At 47.7% G+C, this 16,888-nt stretch overlaps 1 protein-coding gene across 1 annotated transcript in view; it reads right to left on the bottom strand.

Annotated features, from left to right (window-relative positions):
- Positions 1–16,888, bottom strand: part of LOC134989305 (olfactory receptor 6N1-like) — a 54,482-nt gene that overhangs the window by 9,934 nt on the left and 27,660 nt on the right. The window lies entirely within an intron of this gene.

Raw genomic sequence — 16,888 nt, 5'->3', positions numbered from 1 at the left:
GGTCCCAGCAGAAGAATCGGAGGCCACTGCCCCAGCGGGGTTCCCGGAGGCCACTGCCCCAGCGGGGTTCCCGGAGGCCACTGCCCCAGCGGGGTTCCCGGAGGCCACTGCCTCAGCGGGGTTCCCGGAGGCCACTGCCCCAGCGGGGTTCCCGGAGGCCACCGCCCCGGGTGGGGTTCAGAAAGTCACTGCCCCGGGTGGGGTTCAGAAAGCCACTGCACCGGGTGGGGTTCAGAAAGTCACTGCCCCGGGTGGGGTTCAGAAAGTCATTGCCCCGGGTGGGGTTCAGAGAGTCTCAGCCTCGAGTAAGGTCAATAGTGACCAGGTCCTAGCAAAGCACTCCAGTCAGTCAGATGGGAAGGAAACAGATCCTGACTCTGATATCTCAACATCCATAATCTTTGATGGGGACTTAGCCCATTTTCTGGCGCTTTACAAACACTATTACATTATTATGTTGTCTAGACCATTTCTGGGCATCACTTCAGAGAACCTTGTGCTTTATCTGATTTATTCTTTTAGAGGAGAGCCTTTTGAGTGGGCGACCAGCCTAATGAAAGCTGAAGATCCCATTCTTCAGGATCCCCCCAGCATTCAGTGATGCAATTATTAAAAGATATGGTTCCAAAGAAATTGGTTCAGGTTCCTCTAAGTCACCCGTCTTGTCTGCTGAGAATCCACCAAATACTGTAAACTCGGCACAAGAGTCCCAGCCCGTTGTTTTGACTGCAGGATGTGCTTTTCTGACTTCTTCTTCTTCTGATAATAGTACTTTGCCAGAAAGTTCAGCTCCCAAGGGTAAGAAACCTGTCTCTGATTTGAACGCAGCCTTGCTGGGTGGTACCATCAGTTCAGACAATGTTTGGGGAATTACCTTGGTCAGACCTAAAGAGCTTTGTAAAAAGAAGAAGAAGAAAAATAAATAATTTTTGACTCTTGCCTTGATATTAAAAAAAAAAAAAAGATTTTTTTTCCCCCCTTATCTTGTGTCCAGTGGCCACCGTCAGGGGGAGGGAACTGTTACAAGCTGTGGTTGCAGCTTGTTTCTGTTTTCGTGTCTGTTAGACCAGTGTGTCAGGTTTTTTTTTTGTGTATCCCTTGTTTTGGATAGTCTGTATTTTGGGGTCCTTTGACCCCTCCTCAAGGGGGGGGGGTAATGTTATGAGCCACGGCTGTGGCTCATTTCCATTTTGGTTATGTATTTTATGTTATACTTCTGTTCATGTTCCCCGTGGGTGTCATGGGGTGCTCGGAGCTCACCCTTAAGGAGGGGATACTGTTATGAACCACAGGTAGTGGTTCATTCCTATTTTATGTTTATAAAGTTGTCGTGCATGCCTTGATTTCCTGTTGCTCTGTTTTAGAATACTCTTGTCTGCTGCCGCTGGTGAGTCTGTGTAATTGCAGCTTGTTCCCATGTGTTCAGCCTCACCTGGCTGCTAATTGCATCTTGTCAGTTTGGAGTCATGCAACAGGGCAGCTGCATGAGATTATTAATTAGGCCTCTCTGTTATATGCTGGCTGACTGCAATTCACAGACGCTGGTGATATTTCTGGGTATCCAGTCTGCTTGAGTACTGAGCTTGGTTCCTGCTAGTTCCTGAGCTTCATGTGTCGATTCCTGTGTCAGTCCCTGTGTCGATTCCTATGTCTGATCCCGTGTCCTGCCGTGAGGCGTTCCTGTCCTGAGGTCCAGTGCCTTTGCCTGTGCCTGGTCAAATTTCTGGCTTCTTGGTGTCCACCGGTCTTTCGTTTGGGATTCTGCCTGTCCTCCAGTTCTGAGAGTCTGTGTCAGCAGCATTGGGAGTTCCTGTCCGTTTGCCAGTATTCGTACCGGTTCCGTGAGTAGCGGCTCTGCCGCGTCCGTCGGCCTAGGCCGCTGTATTCCATTATTATTTCTGTCACTGATGTTTTGCAGAGGGTTCTGCTTATGCTGTCACCGCCGGTACACAAAAGTATTGTGTGGGCGTGTGGTCAGCATTTCCTTTGTTGTTCTTTTCCTTTGGCGGCAAGCCGCACATACATTTAGTTTTAGGCTAGTTAGTAGCCCCTGGCTTTGGTTGTTTCAGTAAGAGGGCCCCTTGTTATCGCCCTGTCTCGGTACACTCTTTGTCTCTCATTAAGACCTGAGGGGGCATCGAAGTTGGGCAGACGTAATCCGCCCTTCAAACGCGGCTGCCATGGGCTCAAGCAACCATAGTCTCGCAAGAGTGTACTGACAGCACGGGCGAGACAACGGAGATAGGGCGCCAGGGGCTATTCCCTTTCCATTCCCCTTTCCCAGCATTACGTTCCAGTGCTCCGGTCCTTGCAATAAGATCTCCTCAGACCAGAGTGCTGGAATCATAACAGACAGTAGATAACATGTCAGTAATCGTTAGCAGGTCCTTCAGTCCGGACCAGATGTCAGCACTCACTCCAGACTGCCCTGCACTAACGCCAGTGGGTGGGCTCGGAATTCTTAGCCTTTTCCTCACACCCCCAGTTGCGGGAGAATGTGAAGGAGGAGCTGTTCCGCTTGACTTGACAATTTTCTCACCATCAGGTCTTTGAACCTCTGCAGACTTGTGTCTGCTGGAAAGAGAGATACAACGTAGGCTTTAAACCTAGGATCGAGCATGTTGGCCAAAATGTAGTGCTCTGATTTCAACTGATTGACCACCCGTGAATCCTGGTTAAGCGAATTAAGGGCTCCATCCACAAGTCCCACATGCCTAGCGGAATTGCTCCATTTAAGCTCCTCCTTCAATCTCTCCAGCTGCTTCTGCAAAAGCCTGATGAAGGGAATGACCTGACTCAGGCTGGCAGTGTCTGAACTGACTTCACGTGTGGCATGTTCAAAGGGTTGCAGAACCTTGCACAACGTTGAAATCATTCTCCACTGCACTTGAGTCAGGTGCATTCCCCCTCCTTTGCCTATATTGTAGGCAGATGCATAGGCTTGAATGGCCTTTTGCTGCTCCTCCATCCTCTGAAGCATATAGAGGGTTGAATTCCACCTCGTTACCACCTCTTGCTTCAGATGATGGCGGGGCAGGTTCCGGAGTGTTTTTGGTGCTCCAGTACTCGGCACGCGGTGGCTGAATGCCGAAAGTGGCCTGCAATTCTTCGGGCCACCGACAGCATCTCTTGCACGCCCCTGTCATTTTAAAAAAAATTCTGCACCACCAAATTCAAGGTATGTGCAAAACATGGGACGTGCTGGAATTTGCCCACATGTAATGCACACACAATATTGGTGGCGTTGTCCGATGTCACAAATTCCCAGGAGAGTCCAATTGGGGTAAGCCATTCTGCGATGATGTTCCTCAGTTTCCGTAAGAGGTTGTCAGCTGCGTGCCTCTAATGGAAAGTGGTGATACAAAGCGTAGCCTGCCTAGGAACGAGTTGGCGTTTGCGAGATGCTGCTACTGGTGCCGTCGCTGCTGTTCTTGCTGCGGGAGGCAATACATCTACCCAGTGGGCTGTCCCAGTCATATAGTCCTGAGTCTGCCCTGCTCCACTTGTCCACATGTCCGTGGTTAAGTGGACATTGGGTACAACTTCATTTTTTAGGACACTGGTGAGTCTTTTTCTGACGTCTGTGTACATTCTCGGTATCGCCTGCCTAGAGAAGTGGAACCTAGATGGTATTTGGTACCGGGGACACACTACCTCAAGAAATTCTCTAAGTACCTGTGAACTAACGCCGGATACTGGATGTACGTCTAACACCAACACAGCTGCCAAGTCCTGAGTTATCCACTTTGCAACAGGATGACGGCTGTGATATTTCATCTTCCTTGCAAAGGACTGTTGGACAGTCAATTGCTTACTGGAAGTAGTACAAGTGGTCTTCCGACTTCCCCTCTTGGATGATGACCGACTCCCAGCAGCGACAACAGCAGCGCCAGCAACAGTAGATGTTACACTCAAGGATCCATCGGAGGAATCCCAGTCAGGAGAGGACTCGTCAGATTTGCCAGTGACATGGCCTGCAGGACTATTGGCTTTCCTGTCTAAGGAGGAAATTGACACTGATGGAGTTGGTGGGGTGGCTTGCAGGAGCTTGGGTACAAGAGGAAGGGATTTACTGGTCAGTGGACTGCTTCCGCTGTCACCCAAAGTTTTTGAACTTGTCAATGACTTCTGATGAATGCGCTCCAGGTGACGTATAAGGGAGGATGTTCCTAGGTGGTTAACGTCCTTACCCCTACTTATTACCGCTTGACAAAGGCAACACACGGCTTGACACCTGTTGTCCGCATTTCTGTTAAAATAATTCCACAACGAAGAGGTGATTTTTTTTTGTAATTTGACCAGGCATTTTTAACGGCCATATTCATCCCACGGACAACAGGTGTCTCCCCGGGTGCCTGACTTAAACAAACCACCTCACCATCAGAATCCTCCTTGTCAATTTCCTCCTCAGCGCCAGCAACACCCATATCCTCATCCTGGTGTACTTCAACAGTGACATCTTCAATTTGACTATCAGGAACTGGACTGTGGGTGCTCCTTCCAGCACTTCCAGGGGGCGTGCAAATGGTGGAAGGAGCCACCTCTTCCCGTCCAGTGTTGGGAAGGTCAGGCATCGCAAACGCAGACACAATTAGACTCTCCTTGTGGATTTGTGATTTAGAAGAAAGCACAGTTCTTTGCTGTGCTTTTGCCATCTTAACTCTTTTCAGTTCTCTAGCGGGAGGATGAGTGCTTCCATCCTCATGTGAAGCTGAACCACTAGCCATGAACATAGGCCAGGGCCTCAGCCGTTCCTTGCCACTCCGTGTCATAAATGGCATATTGGAAAGTTTACGCTTCTCCTCAGACGCTTTTAATTTAGATTTTTGGGTCATTTTACTGAACTTTAGTTTTTTTGATTTTACATGCTCTCTACTATGACATTGGGCATCGGCCGTGGCAGACGACGTTGATGGCATTTCATCGTCTCTGCCATGACTAGTGGCAGCAGCTTCAGCACTAGGTGGAAGTGGATTTTGATCTTTCCCTATTTCACCCTCCACATTTTTGTTCTCCATTTTTTAATGTGTGGAATTCTATGCCAGTAATATTATTATATCAATACTGTACTGTACTGTACAACTATATACTGTTGGTCATCAAAATGCTGCACTGTCTTACTATATATACTGCTCACAAAAATGCAGCACAGATATGGAATGGATACTTGCAGTGACACGGAGCTGCAAGATAAAGCAATGGCCTACTGTACTGTACAACTATATACTGTTGGTCACCAAAATGCTGCACTGTACTACTATATATACTGCCCACAAAAATGCAGCACAGATATGGAATGGATACTTGCAGTGACACAGAGCTGCAAGATACAGCAATGGCCTACTGTACTGTACAACTATATACTGTTGGTCACCAAAATGCTGCACTGTAATGCTATATATACTGCTCACAAAAATGCAGCACAGATATGGAATGGATACTTGCAGTGACACAGAGCTGCAAGATACAGCAATGGCCTACTGTACTGTACAACTATATACTGTTGGTCACCAAAATGCAGCACACTGAGCACAGATATTTGCAGCACACTGAGCGCAGATATGGAGCTTTTCAGGCAGAGAACGTAGATATTTGCAGCACACTGAGCACAGTTATTTGCAGCACACTGAGCACAGATATTTGCAGCACACTGAGCACAGATATTTGCAGCACACTGAGCACAGATATGGAGCTTTTCAGGCAGAGAACACAGCCACGTCCTCTCATTCAATCTCCAATGCACGAGTAAAAATGGCGGCGACGCGCGGCTCTTTATATAGAATACGAATCTCGCGAGAATCTGACAGCGGGATGATGGCGTTCGGCCACGTTCGGGTTAACCGAGCAAGGCGGGAAGAGCCGAGGCTGCCCCGGACCCGTGTAAAATAGGTGAAGTTCGGGGGGGTGAGATCTGAGAGAACTGAACCCGCTCATCTCTAGTTATTAGGCACAAGGATTCATAAGTAAAGAAAGTCTTATAAGGGTATAGTTACAGCTGATTACCATGTGTGACTGCGGCAATATTTTGGCCATCTCGCCCTCTGCCAGGCTCGGACCACAGCCAAGACACACACATGGACACACACAGGGCAGAAGGGACACCACATCATGTGCTGCTGCAGGCAGACCCCTCAAAGCAGAGTACAGCCAGGCTCGGTGTCTGGTGGTCAAAGTTCTCTCCGACTGCTGATGGCTAGTTTGCACAGACCCTTAGCCAGACTTAGGCAGAACAGATACCCCTTAGCTGGTACTCCTGGTGAGTGGCAACCCCAGCAGCATAGTGTCTGCATCAACTTGGGTAAGTGAGGATTTAAAGGGGCATTTTACTGTTGGGGTGAATGGTGTGGGCTCCCTGCCAGGGCTTGCAGGATGGACCAGGTATTAGAAAGACAGATAATGTGCAGTAGATGTTGCAGGGCTGCATCCACACCAGCACCGTTTCTCCTCCACCCGCCCCAACACCTATGTCAGGGTTCCCGGGCTGAGAGGGTTATCCTGGCTGGCATTGATGGACGAGGATGGTGAAAAAAGTAGGCGGACACTACCAACCAGTGTCCGCAGACATGATTCAGTTGGGGGGAGAGATGGAAACTTTCCCCCAACACTAGAATGATTAGTTGGGAAAAATCAAACCTGTTGTTATTACAACGTAAACCTACTACAGTAGTTGGAACAACCGTTTTCTGCTGTCTTTCGGCATGTGGGAGTAATCAGCTGATTATCATTTGCTCCCACACTGCCAGATTATCATTCAAAAAGCCAATTTATTGGCTGGTTGGAATGATATAGTTCAGGTGTAAGGTCGGTATAAGATGCATTGTTAATAAAAAAGACGCCTGACATTAGCAGAGTAACGCAGGACCTGGCAGCTCACGCCAGCCATATTAAGGTAACATAGAATGTGACTGCAGATAAGAACCGCTAGCCCATCTAGTCTGACCATGTACACGCATACTTACACACTAGGGTTAATTATATGTTGGGAGCTAACTAGCCTACCATTATATTTTTGGATGCTTGGAGGAAACCCACACGAGCATGGTGAGAATATACAAACTTCACCCAGTTAGGGCCATAGTGGGAATGGAACCCATGACCTCAATGCTGTGAGGCAGCAATGCTAACCATTACCCCATCCGTGCTGCACATGCCACGCTATAGTGCCTCCACTGCATACTGCAGGGAAAATTCAGAATTTACTGGGGGGGTGGGGGGAGGTTTCCATGTGTGTGTATACATAGCACACACATACATACACAGTCACATACAACACACATACACACACACACACACACACACACACACACACACACACACACACACACATAGGCATGCGCAGCACATTTTATTAGGGGGTGCACCGTCGAAGGGTTGTGTCTAGCACCGCCTCTTGGGCATGTCTTGCACCATCTATTGACATCAATGCAATATAAAATATCCACCATTGTGCCAATCCTAATAAAGCAGATAAATTGTCAGATGTTGTGGTGTGCACCAAACAAACACCCCTGATGGCACTCACTGCAATTACACTGCTCCTCCTCAGCCTGGTCTGGCTCCCCCTCTCTTTCCCCTGCAAGCTGCAGCAGCTTACTTACAAGTCAGTCACTCACTGACACTGACAGTCGCAGACTAGTGCTGCTGCTGCTGGAAACGCGAGTGACGTGTCAATGCTACTGCCGACCGCCTGCCAGTTTTTAATTTGTCTTCGTAAGAGGAACGCTGGCTGCCTGCTGATCCTCATCAGTGGCTGGCAGTGGCATAGCATAGAAGGAGAGAGGTGGGCATGTGGCAGGTGTAACGGGTGGGCGGTGGCATCCTTGATTAACCCAGGTGTCCGGTCAGTAATGCAGTCCTGACAGGGTGCAGCACAGAGGGGACATTAATCAGCCTGCTCGGCGATCGCTGCATCAGGCATGTGAGATCGGGGTGCCAGACATTAGGGGGTGCCTGTGCACACCAGGCACCCCCCCTGCGCACACCTATGCACACACACACACACACACACACACACACACACACACACACACACACACAATCATGAGGAAGGAACGCATCACTTTACCAAAGCAGAAATGCAGAACTTTATAAATGAAATAAAATAGGCACACTGGGATGTACAGGCCACATAAAGACAAAGCAAACACAATACAAAGGAGAAAGCACAATAGGCCTGATTTATGTTTGTAAATAAAGCAAAATGCAAAGAATCTGGGTAAAACCATGCTGCACTGCACGTAGGGCAGAAGTAACATGTGCAGAGAGTGTTACATTGGGCGGGGTGTGATAACACTGAAATATAAATTGCACTGTAGTACAAAAATAAAGCTGTCTAATATTTGTGGGCTACATAGAAACATATAATTTAATGGCAGATAAGAACCACTTGGCCCATCCAGTCTGTCCTAAGTACATGTACACACACTGACACACTTACACACTGGGGTTAATGTTATTTGTCAGGAGCCAATTTACCTACCAATATATTTTGGGATTGTGGGAAGAAACTGAAGTACCCTCGGGAAAAACCACACAAGCACGGGGAGAACATACAAACTCCACACATACAGAGCCTTTATATATATTAATGTAAGGTGAATGATCCATCTTAAAGGGTAATTTTTAAAAACATCTTACACAATGGTGGTCATTCCGAGTTGTTCGCTCTGTAAATTTCATCGCATCGCAGCGATTTTCCGCTTAGTGCGCATGCGCAATGTTCGCACTGCGATTGCGCCAAGTAAATTTGCTAAGAAGTTAGGCATTTTACTCATGGCTTTTTCTTCGTTCAGGCGATCGTAGTGTGATTGACAGGAAGTGGGTGTTTCTGGGCGGAAACTGGCCGTTTTATGGGCGTGTGGGAAAAAACGCTACCGTTTCTGGGAAAAACGCGGGAGTGGCTGGAGAAACGGGGGAGGGTCTGGGCGAACGCTGGGTGTGTTTGTGACGTCAAACCAGGAACGACAAGCACTGAACTGATCGCAGATGCCGAGTAAGTCTGGAGCTACTCAGAAACTGCACAGAGATGTCTTTTCGCTATATTGCGAATCTTTCGTTCGCAATTTTAAGAAGCTAAGATTCACTCCCAGTAGGCGGCGGCTTAGCGTGTGCAATGCTGCTAAAAGCAGCTTGTGAGCGAACAACTCGGAATGACCACCAATATACACTACTTTAGGTTTCGGCAGGACTTTCTTGTGTACAGTACAACCCATAGGTTTGATAAATCAGCATCTAAACCAACACTTAGATTCACATTTACCGCCACTCCGATTCTGTGCTCATGGGGGACTACATGGACGAGGCTACTAAATGCTGTAATCCCCATATTAAATTAAAGACAGAAATCCTACAACAAATCCCACATTACAACGATCATGTTATAGAATGAAAACATAGCTTTGGAATATACAGCATGGGTGTAAATGTATATGATTAAAGCCTAGCATGAATGGCACATACGTTACTGATGCACACAGATGTAGCACGCTCATCACGGCAGGGAAGCGGCCGCACAAGCACTCCCAGCGTAGATAGGTGAACCGGCACTGGGTCGTGTTGGGCTGCAACTATTGGCACTCCAACATAAAGTGAATGGTTGTGGGTATGATGAAGAAGCACACACACGCGCGCCAAATGAGACAAAGCCACGATGAGCGTTGCTACATCTGTATATTGGGTGTCATTTTGAGTTGATTGTAGCTGTGATAAATTTATGATCATCTTCCCTGACATGCGGAGGGACGCCCAGCTTAGGGCTAGTCCGCCCCGTATGTCAGTGCCGCCCCCCTTCCCCCTCCGCACAAATAGAAAGCATCGCACAGCGGCGATGCTTTTGTATTTCTGGGGCAACTCCCGGCCAGCGCAGCTCCTGCGGCTGGTCGGGAGTTTTTCGTCGCTGCCGCTGGCTGCAGCAGCTGCGAGAGATGTCACGCAGCCGCCGCGGCCCGCCCTCCCAATGGTCTGGCCACGCCTGCGTTGGCCGGACCGTGCCCCCCTAAATGGCGGCTTAACGCCGCTGTTCAGCCCCCTCCTGTCCAGCGACCGCCTCTGTCTCAGAGGTGATCGCTAGGCAACGATGACTGCCATGCGCTGGCGCACTGCGGCGCCGTCGCATGCACAGTTCCGACCCGATCACTGCGCTGAGACAAACTGCAGCGAGCGATTGGGTCGGAATGACCCCGATTGATGCTTCTTGCATTAGTTGCAACTATGTATATAAATATAAATACATAATTACAGCTCTTTAAAAAAAACGAATTGCATGTTACTGTACGCTTGGGATTTGGTGAGGTGAACTACTGCTTGTAAATCACTGTCAGCCTCAGAGTATTTCCGTGAAATAAGAAGACGTAAAAAGAAGTAGGGAATTTTTAACAAGTCAGTAAAAAAGGAATAAGAAGGGTTTAATTTCTGAAGCAAGTTTAGAAAACCTAGGTTTGTTAACTTTGGAGAACTGTCTCAAATCGAATCAAATCGGCGTTCTTTTTCACTCATCAAATCACACCTTTACTAACATTCAATTTTGAAATCGATTTAAAAAGTGAATCACTTGCAAGAAGCCGCCGTGGTTCCTTTAATTTTGGTTTGTGCAAATCTCCGATGATGGGGTGTCTTGATTACTTAATCTTGCTATACTGGTGGGAATTTTTTTTTAAAATGTTTTTGTTCCGAATTCAGATTTAAAATCCGATTTTCTTGTTTTGGATTTCAAAATTAGGTCTAAGTGATATGATTTTAGCTGTTTTGATATATTTTCAAGAAATCCAAATCCCAAAAGGTGGATTAAAAATCCAGATTCCGAATCTAAGAAATTATCCAGACAGGGACTCGGTTCGGATCCAGAAAATTCTGGTGGGCTCGGATTTCTCAAGAACTGAACCGCACATCTCTGCTCTAAACCAATCCGTAGATTTTAATCCATATGTAGCACAAAATTGTTTTATTAGGTTACAAAACTGCACTTTTTTTGGATATACTTAGAATGAGGCCCTTAGATTTAGTTAAAGATAGTCAGGAAACTTTTTCTGATATTATATAATTAAAGTTACCAGCCCGTCAAAATGACGGAACATCATAACAGTGATAGCGTCAGCGGCTGTGTAAACCCGTACAGAGTAACAATTAAATTGCTCCGTCCGGCGATATCTAGTGGCAGCCAGCGTGCAAAACACTTGAATTCCCCCCATAGAGGTGAGGTGCAGCATTAGTATTTTATTATATATGATATGCGTATCAATGATTTATAGATGTAACTATTTAAATTTGTGACAGTGTAAAAGATAACTACAGTATGTAACCACGTACTCAGCTTTCTGCATGGTGCAAGTGGTATGGAAAGTGGAGCACACAAGTCCCCATTGTTTCCATAAAAAGAAACAATGGGGATACAGAAATATAACTTAATTTAACACAAGACAAATCACTCACTGTATATGCAGGAAGACAAATAAATTCCTAAGCAAACTTACCTTATCATGATTGAGTCCCATTGCAAAAAAAATATTCAGTAGTAATGATATAATTCAGTTATCTGAGGACTTAACACATTAATACATTATTTAAGTTTCTTATTAATATATTTTTTTTATATACACCTATATGATATAAAGCATTACAAAGTATTTCAAATGTAACTTTCTCCACTAAAATAAGATTTTACTCACCGGTAAATCTATTTCTCGTAGTCCGTAGTGGATGCTGGGGACTCCGTAAGGACCATGGGGAATAGCGGCTCAGCAGGAGACTGGGCACAACTAAAGAAAGCTTTAGGACTACCTGGTGTGCACTGGCTCCTCCCACTATGACCCTCCTCCAGACCTCAGTTAGGATACTGTGCCCGGAAGAGCTGACACAATAAGGAAGGATTTTGAATCCCGGGTAAGACTCATACCAGCCACACCAATCACACCGTATAACTCGTGATACTATACCCAGTTAACAGTATGATAACAACTGAGCCTCTCAACAGATGGCTCAACAATAACCCTTTAGTTAGGCAATAACTATATACAAGTATTGCAGACAATCCGCACTTGGGATGGGCGCCCAGCATCCACTACGGACTACGAGAAATAGATTTACCGGTGAGTAAAATCTTATTTTCTCTAACGTCCTAAGTGGATGCTGGGGACTCCGTAAGGACCATGGGGATTATACCAAAGCTCCCAAACGGGCGGGAGAGTGCGGATGACTCTGCAGCACCGAATGAGCAAACTCTAGGTCCTCCTCAGCCAGGGTATCAAACTTGTAGACTCTTGCAAGAGTGTTTGACCCCGACCAAGTAACAGCTCTGCAAATTTGTAAAGCCGAGACCCCTCGGGCAGCCGCCCAAGAAGAGCCCACTTTCCTCGTGGAATGGGCTTTTACAGATTTAGGGTGCGGCAGTCCAGCCGCAGAATGTGCAAGTTGAATCGTGCTACAGATCCAGCGAGCAATAGTCTGCTTAGAAGCAGGAGCACCCAGCTTGTTGGGTGCATACAGGATAAATAGCGAGTCAGTCTTTCTGACTCCAGCCGTCCTGGAAACATATATTTTTCAGGGCCCTGACTACGTCCAGAAACTTGGAATCCTCCAAGTCCCAAGAAGCCGCAGGCACCACAATAGGTTGGTTCACATGAAAAACTGATACCACCTTAGGAAGGAATTGTTAACGAGTCCTCAATTCCGCCTTATCCATATAAAATACAGATAAGGGCTTTTGCATGACAAAGCCGCCAATTCTGATATACGCCTGGCCGACGCACAGGCCCACAGCATGACCACTTTCCACTTGAGGTATTGTAGCTCCACGGATTTAAGTGGCTCAACTCAATGCGACTTCAGGAAATCCAACACTACGTTGAGATCTCACGGTGCCACTGGAGGCACAAACGGGGGCTGACTATGCAGCACTCCCTTAACAAAAGTCTGAACTTCAGGCAGTGAAGCCAGTTCTATTTTGGAAGAAAATCGATAGAGCCGAAATCTGGACCTTAATGGAACCCAATTTTAGGCCCATAGTCACCTCTGACTTGTAGGAAGTGCAGAAATCGACCTAGCTGAAATTCCTCCTTTTGGGGCCTTACTGGCCTCACAGCACGCAACATATTTCCGCCATATGCGGTGATAATGGTTTGCGTTCACTTCTTTCCTAGCTTTAAATAGCGTAGGGATAACTTCCTCCGGAATGCCCTCTTCCTTCAGGATCCGGCGTTCAACCGCCATGCCGTCAAACGCAGCCGCGGTACGTCTTGGAACAGACAGGCCCCCTGCTGCAGCAGGTCCTGACTGAGCGGCAGAGGCCATGGGTCCTCTGAGATCATTTCTTGGAGTTCTGGGTACCAAGCTCTTCTTGGCCAACCCAGAACAATGAGTATAGTTCTTACTCCTCTCCTTCTTATTATTCTCATTACCCTGGGTATGAGAGGCAGAGAAGTGAACACATACACCGACTGGTACACCCACGGTGTTACCAGAGCGTCCACAGCTATCGCCCGAGGGTCCCTTGACCTGGTGCAATATCTTTGTAGCTTTTTGTTGAGGCGGGACGCCATCATGTCCACCTGTGGCCTTTCCCAACGGTGTACAATCATTTGGAAGACTTCTGGATGAAGTCCCCACTCTCCCGGGTGGAGGTCGTGTCTGCGGAGAAAGTCTGCTTCTCAGTTGTCCACTCCAGGAATGAACACTGCTGACAGTGCTAACACATGATTTTCCGCCCATCGGAGAATCCTCGTGGCTTCTGCCATCGCCATCCTGCTTCTTGTGCCGCCCTGTCGGTTTCCGTGAGCTAGCGCCGTGATGTTGTCTAACTGGATCAGCACCGGCCGGTGTTGAAGCAGGGGTCTAGCCTGACTTAGGGCATTGTAAATGACCCATAGTTCCAGAACATTTATGTGTAGGGAAGTCTCCTGACTTTTCCACAGGCCTTGGAAGTTTCTTTCCTGTGTGACTGCCCCCCAGCCTTGAAGGCTGGCATCCGTGGTCACCAGGACCCAGTCCTGTATGCCGAATCTGCGGCCCCCTAGAAGACGAGCACTCTGCAGTCACCACCACAGCGACACCCTGGCCCTTGGAGACAGGGTTATCCGCCGATGCATCTGAAGATGCGACCCGGACCACTTGTCCAACAGATCCCACTGGAAGATCCTTGCATGGGACCTGGCGAATGGAATTTCTTCGTAAGAAGCTACCATCTTTCCCAAGGCTCGCGTGCATTGATGCACCGACACCTGTATTTGTATTAGGAGGTCTCCGTCTAGAGACGCCAACTCCTTGGACTTCTCCTCCGAGAGAAACCCTTTTTATCCTGTTCTGTGTCCAGAACCATACCCAGGAACAGTAGACGCGTCGTAGGAACCAGCTGCGACTTTGGAATATTCAGAATCCAGCCGTGCTGTTGTAGCACTTCCCGAGATAGTGCTACTCCGACGAACAACTGCTCCCTGGACCTCGCCTTTTTAAGGAGATCGTCCAAGTACGGGATAAGTACTTCGGCCATTACCTTGGTAAATACCCTCGGTGCCGGGGACAGACCAACGGCAACGTCTGGAATTGGTAATGACAATCCTGTACCACAATTTTGAGGTACACCTGGTGAAGAGGGTAAATAGGGACATGCAGGTAAGCATCCTTGATGTCCAGTGATACCCTGAAATTCTCCAGGCTTGCAATAATCGCCCTGAGCAATTCCATTTTGAACTTGAACCTTCGTATATAAGTGTTCAAGAATTTCAATTTTAGAATGGGTCTCACCGAACCATCTGGTTTCGGTACCACAAGATTTTGGAACAGTAACCCCGGCCTTGTTGAAGGAGGGGTACCTTGATTTCACCTGCTGGAAGTACAGCTTGTGAATTGCCACCAGTACTACCTTTCTCCGAGGGCAGCAGGCAAGGCTGATTTGAGGTAACGGCGAGGGGGAGTCGCCTCGAACTCCAGCCTGTATCCCTGTGATACTACTTGCAGAACCTAGGGATCCACCTGTGGGCAAGCCCACTGGTCCCTGAAGTTCCCGAGACGCGCCCCCACCGCACCTGTCTCCACCTGTGGAGCCCCAGCGTCATGCGGTGGACTCAGAGGAAGCGAAAGAAGATTTTTGATCCTGGGAACTGGCTGCCTGGAGCAGCTTTTTCCTTCTTCCCTTGTCTCTGTGCAGAAAGGAAGCGCCTTTGACCCGCTTGCTTTTCTGAAGCCGAAAGGACTGTACCTGAAAATACGGTGCTTTCTTAGGCTTTTGTGAGGAAACCTGAGGTAAAAATTTTTCTTCCCAGCTGTTGCTGTGGATACGAGGTCCCAGAGACCATCCCCAAACAATTCCTCACCCTTATAATGGCAGAATCTCCATGTGCCTTTTAAAGGCAGCATCACCTGTCCACTGCCGGGTTTCTAATACCCTCCGGGCAGAATGGACATTGCATTAATTCTGGATGCCAGCCGGTAAATATTAGAGATGAGCGCCTGAAATTTTTCGGGTTTTGTGTTTTGGTTTTGGGTTCGGTTCCGCGGCCGTGTTTTGGGTTCGACCGCGTTTTGGCAAAACCTCACCGAATTTTTTTTGTCGGATTCGGGTGTGTTTTGGATTCGGGTGTTTTTTTTCAAAAAACCCTAAAAAACAGCTTAAATCATAGAATTTGGGGGTCATTTTGATCCCAAAGTATTATTAACCTCAAAAACCATAATTTACACTCATTTTCAGTCTATTCTGAATACCTCACACCTCACAATATTATTTTTAGTCCTAAAATTTGCACCGAGGTCGCTGTGTGAGTAAGATAAGCGACCCTAGTGGCCGACACAAACACCGGGCCCATCTAGGAGTGGCACTGCAGTGTCACGCAGGATGTCCCTTCCAAAAAACCCTCCCCAAACAGCACATGACGCAAAGAAAAAAAGAGGCGCAATGAGGTAGCTGACTGTGTGAGTAAGATAAGCGACCCTAGTGGCCGACACAAACACCGGGCCCATCTAGGAGTGGCACTGCAGTGTCACGCAGGATGTCCCTTCCAAAAAACCCTCCCCAAACAGCACATGACGCAAAGAAAAAAAGAGGCGCAATGAGGTAGCTGACTGTGTGAGTAAGATAAGCGACCCTAGTGGCCGACACAAACACCGGGCCCATCTAGGAGTGGCACTGCAGTGTCACGCAGGATGTCCCTTCCAAAAAACCCTCCCCAAACAGCACATGACGCAAAGAAAAAAAGAGGCGCAATGAGGTAGCTGACTGTGTGAGTAAGATAAGCGACCCTAGTGGCCGACACAAACACCGGGCCCATCTAGGAGTGGCACTGCAGTGTCACGCAGGATGGCCCTTCCAAAAAACCCTCCCCAAACAGCACATGACGCAAAGAAAAAGAAAAGAAAAAAGAGGTGTGTCGAAGTCAGAAAAATGTCTCAATGCACACTGCCATATTTGCACCGCACACTGGTCCGTGCTGCGCATGCGTACGCTCTCCCGTGGAAGCGCATACCCGCAATAGCGTGCACTCGCACGCGCAGTATGCGCATTTACGGTAGAGTTTATGTGATCGTAGCGTGCGACTCATTCGTTACAAAAGTTCACAATTAATGTCGTTTATAGATCATGTTCCCCTCAATAGTTTCTGTAAGTTTGGTTTAGATAGAATGTCCCTGAGCGGAGGAATCCCTCTTTGTATTGTACGAAGGGTCTAACAGGAGTCATACAGCAGTATTTGGTACCCATCGGAAGAGTATTTAATTAGCAATATTCCGGTGTTGGTTTGGAGCGTATTAATCGCTCGTGCGAATAGTTATGAACATAAGAAGTTTATGTCCATTTCTATTATTTACCCATACTCAGGTATGCGGCGGGAAACCCAGTTTCCCACCCACCTGAGCCGTTTAAACTCAGCACAGCCCACCTGTATGAATCAACCTATGACCTTTGGTT

The sequence above is a fragment of the Pseudophryne corroboree genome, chromosome 2 (assembly GCF_028390025.1).
Source record: "Pseudophryne corroboree isolate aPseCor3 chromosome 2, aPseCor3.hap2, whole genome shotgun sequence".
In the NCBI taxonomy this organism is placed as follows: domain Eukaryota; kingdom Metazoa; phylum Chordata; class Amphibia; order Anura; family Myobatrachidae; genus Pseudophryne; species Pseudophryne corroboree.
Note: the sequence above shows the minus strand (reverse complement) of the source record. Positions and strands in the feature narration are given on the sequence as shown.